Raw genomic sequence first — 4,947 nt, 5'->3', positions numbered from 1 at the left:
ATTTCCCTGCCAGCTGGCTTTTACCCAGAACAGAAATGCAGATATGTGATTGAGGGTCACGATTATCTACTTGCCAAAATGCTTCATAAACCCAGTAAGATGCCAGTTGGTAAGCAAACCTTGGGAAAATTTAATTTTTAACCACAGCTCTCAAGCAAGGCTGCAACTGGCTTATGTTCTTGTTGTTGTTATGTGCCATCGGGTCACCTCCAACTAATGGTGATCCTATGAATCAGAGATCTCCAAAATGTCCTGTCCTCACCCACCCTGCTCAGCATTTGCGGGCTCAAGCCCATGGCCTCTTATATGGAATCAGTCCATCTCATATCTGGCCTTCCTCTATTCCTGCTGCCTTCCACCTTTCTCAGCATTATCATATTTTCCACAGGACCCTGCCTTCCCATGATGTGTTCAAAGTTGGACAATCTCACTTCAATATTTTTAACTTCAGAAGTAGTTCAAGCTTGATTTGATCTAAGACCCACTTGTTCGTCTTTCTGGAGGCCCAGAGTTATGCACTAAGCTCTCCTCCAGTACCACATTTTAGCTTTCTTAACTGTCCAAGTCACATTCAGCTCGGGGATTTTAAGAGATCTGAGCCAAAGAGGTAATTTTTCAAAGGCTTGTTAATAAGCATGCATTAGAAAGTAAACAAGTGAACCCTGCTGTTACCTTTGTTTATCTGACCTCTTATCAGAGCTCCATGTACTGTAATCTGGTACAGAGATGATCGGTTTATTAGAAATAAGTGAATATCTAGAGCTTCTGCGGTAGCAAAAAAACACCTTAGAATAGACTCCTCCCCTTTGGTATAAGTACCTTGGCGCCAGGACTCTCCCTTCAGTTGTGTCAACTGCCGCAAGGAAAAAAAATTGCATGGCGTGACAGAGGGGAGGTTGCGTGGGATGTGTGAATCACAGAGATCCATTCGAAGAACTACAATTAACCTGCCGTTCTTCTTAATGGGCTCTGTAAATCACACTGTGGGTGACTAGCAAGGTGTCTTACCCGGAGGTAGGGTGTCACGCCAAGATGGAAGCCAAAACAGCATGTCTGAATGCCTCACCAGACTTCTGTCGAACATCTAGTCTATTATGCCAGACAAAGCTAGATGGTTGTGCCCACATAGCCAAGGCACAGATGTCGGGGAGAGGCACACTACATAGGAATGCTGTAGAGGCTGCCAACACCCTGGTGGAATGAGGGCGAATGGCTTGAGGGATTGGCTGTCAAGCAATCTGGTATGCAAGCCAAATAGTAGAGGCAACCCAGTGAGAGATCATCTGTGAGGTGACTTGTAGGCCTTTGTTAGGAAGTTGATGACTGACAAAAAGGCATGGGGAACGTCAAAAGGGTTGTGCATGCAACAAATAAAAGGAGAGGGTCCTCCTGACGTTCAAAGTATGAAGAAGTCGTTCATTGGTTGTGGATGGTGACAGAAAGAAAGATGGGAGGACCAGTGGTTGAGAGAGATGAAACTGAGACACCACTTTAGGGAGGAAGGAGACATCGAGGAACAGCTTTATCAGGATAGAATTGTATATAAGGATAATCATGGCATAGGGCCGCAAGGTTGCTTGCTGGGCGAACTGAAGTAATTGCAACAAGAAAGGCCATTTTGAAGGAAAGTAGACGGAGATCTGCTGAGGCCAGCGGTTTGAATGGCAGTTTAGTGAGTTGTCGCAAGACTAAGGTCAAGGACCATTGTGGTGAGGGCAGGTGAACTTCTGGGTAAGCGTGTGACAATTCCTTAAGAAAGTACTTGAGTGTGGGATGTCTGAAAAATTGAGCTGCTGGAAAGGTCAGTGGTTGGTATGAGGTGATTGCCGAGAGATAGACTCTAATAGACAAGAAAGAAAGACCAGAAGATTTGAGATGGAGCAAATATCAGAGAACCATGGAGAGATGGTTGGCAGGAAGGGAAAGAGCTGTAGTAAAAGATTGATTTTTTCCCCCCATTTATACAGGTAAGCTTTTCTAATTGAGGGCTTCTTTGTTTGATGGAGAATATCCATCAAGGAGGGAGAATCCTCCATGCTGCCAAGTTCAGAGCAGGTAAGTCGGGATGAAGGATCCGGGAGTTGTTCTGCGTGAGGAGGTGTGATAAGCGGGGGAGGTGATAGACATCAGAGGACAGGTGGTGTAGCACTGGGAACCAGGGCTGTCTCGGCCACCAAGGAGCAATAAGAATGGCATTGGGTTTGTCCTGTTGTATTCGGACAGTTACCCTGTGGAGGAGCAGGAATGGTGGGAAGAGGTATGTGAGGGTCTTGGGCCAGCGGCCAACAAATGCGTCTCCTCGGGAGTGTTTGCGGATCGCGGCACGGGAGCAATAGCGCTTGCATTTCTGATTCTTGTGGGAGGCAAAAATGTCTAGAGTCGGTTTTCCTAATCTTTTGCAGAGGCAGAGGAAAACTGATCTAATTCCCACTTGTGGGGTTGTGAGTTTGTGTGGCTGAAAGAGTCGGCTAGGTCGTTGTCCTGGCCTGCGATGTACAGAGCTGTGAGGCATATGTGGTGCGAGAGGCACCATTCCCATAGATCGAGCGCCAAATAAAGGAGGCTTGGGGAGTGTGTGCCTCCTTGTTTGAGAATATAGTATATGGCTATGGTGTTGTCAGTGGCAATCTGGATCACCTTGCAGCTAGAATGTTTCTGAATGCTTTACATGCCTTTATTAATGCTAATAGTTGTAACTCGCTGATGTGAAGTGAACGTTCTCTGTGGGACCAATTGGTGTGTATTTTGAGAGAGCCGCAATGTGGTCCCCAGCCAGTAAGGCTGGCATCAGTTGTGACCGGTATTTGAGAACGTGATTGCTGGAAAGGGCATCCCATAGAGAGATTTGGGACGATGCGCCACCATTGGAGTTGTGAAGTCAGTTTGGGAGTAACTCTTAAAGTGTCGGGAGGATCTGTCAGTGGGTCGAAAAGTGCGAGAAAACACGATTGTAGACACCTCATCTTCAGGCGTACGTGCTGTACGACTGAAGCCATGGAGGCCATGGTGCCTAGTACACGTTGGACGAGGATGGCAGGAATCAAAGCACGGGGGGGGGTGAAACCTTGGAGAAGGGAGATGAAGTTTTGTTGTTTGTCGAGCTCAGGTGGAATCTGTGGAAGCCCCGATATAATTAATAATCCTTGTAGGGCTCATTTTGGATTTCTGCATGTTGACCGTGAGACCGAGATTGCAAAGGAGGGATAAGGTGAAAAGGGTGTCTCGGCGAGCTTTGTGTCAGGAATGAACTACAAGGAGCCAGTTATCTATGTATGGGAAGACAAGGATCTTCTGAAGTCTGAGAAAGGCAGCCACTGGGTCCATGCACTTGGTGAAGACTGGGAGCATTTGCAAGTCCAAAAGGAAGTCTTTTGAATTGGTAGGCTTGAGGCCCGAGTTGGAATTAAAGAAACTGTGGGAGGGGTGGATGGAGATGTGGAAGTATGCATCCTGTAGTTCTATGACTCTGAACCAGTTGTTTTTTCTGAGAAGAGGTAGAATGGATTCAAGGGTTACCATATTGAATTTTGTGGTGATGACATATTGATCGAGTTCTCTGAGGTCTAGAATAGGTCGTAAGCCTCCATCCTTTTCAGGGATGGTGAAATAAGAGAAAAAAAATGTTGGTGTTTTGTTGTATAGGTTCTATTGCATCCTTGATGAGTAAATTTTTTATCTCTTCTTGTAGAGTTTAGGATGGTGGAGTGACAATGTGATGCAATGGAGGGAGTTGGAAATGGATGTAGTATCCGTTTTGGACAATGGAAAGAACCCAGGTGTTGGTGGTGATGGATCGCCAGGCAAGTAAGTGTTTCCAGAGGAAAGGGGGTTGATTTACAATCTCGGTCGGAAAAACATGATATTTGGGTTTGCAGTCATTGCGCCTTTGGATAGGTTGCTGGTGAGGGTTTTGTTTGTATTGTTGTTTAAAGTATGGTGTGTAGAAGTTCTGACATTGGGATTCATGTTAGAACCGAGCCTGGAGTCAATAGAACATGGATTAACCTCAGTGTCAAAAGGATGTTGATCATAGTAATGTTGACGGTGGTCTGCCACTGAAAAGTGTGGCATGGACATTTATTGATGTCGAGAGGTGTCAACCGGTATCGATGTTGAAAATGCATCCATGGACGGAGATAAATCAGATGGGATCTCGGTGTCAAAATCTGTGTCTAAATATTGATGGACTATGTGTCTAGGTTGGTGCCGTTGTTGAGGGCTAGCAACTGAGAAAGATCAAAGTCGGGCATCCATGGACCAGGATGGATATCGAGGGTCACTGATATCGAAACCAGTGTCTCTATGGTGCTGAAAAGGCGACTGAGGCTGATTCAGTGGACACATAGGTAGGTCTGTAGAGTAAATCAAGGCTGGCAATGCCGAGTGAGAGGAGTGATTTCCCTCATTTTGAGCTGGAAAATATGTAGTCACAGGGACTGCGAATGCTTGGTGGGTGGAAGTGTGTTTCTCAACTGCCCTGGTTTTTGCCGGTGGTTGATGAAGAGTCATATGATGGCTGCATGCCTCTGAGTGATAAGGCCTCTTCAACGCGGAAGGTTGTTGAGATGGAGGTTTTTGGTGTGAAGCTAATACCGGACCTGAGGAGGCAGCTAGTTGAGCATCTGCAGCCAGCAGAGAAGCACTGATCGGGGCAAATGTCTACCCGATGAGCGTGCTGTGTGTGGGATTGATCGACACACACTTGTGGAATTGCCTCATATGCTGGATGTGCCTGATAGCATGCCGGTGGCCGTGGAGGCTGGCCCAATGGCATAGAATATGGCAATGTGTCTGGCTGAGGCTCAGGTTCCTCTCTCTCTGAGGAGGCGTCAGTGGACGGATTAGGAGGAGAGATAGAATGCTGAGGACTATTAGGTGAGGAAGTAAGACGGTCTACTCGCTCATCCCATGTCGGTGACTGAGAAGCCAGTTGATGAGATGGAAGTC

The sequence above is a fragment of the Pogona vitticeps genome, chromosome 1 (genome assembly GCF_051106095.1).
Source record: "Pogona vitticeps strain Pit_001003342236 chromosome 1, PviZW2.1, whole genome shotgun sequence".
Lineage (NCBI taxonomy): Eukaryota > Metazoa > Chordata > Lepidosauria > Squamata > Agamidae > Pogona > Pogona vitticeps.
Note: the sequence above shows the minus strand (reverse complement) of the source record.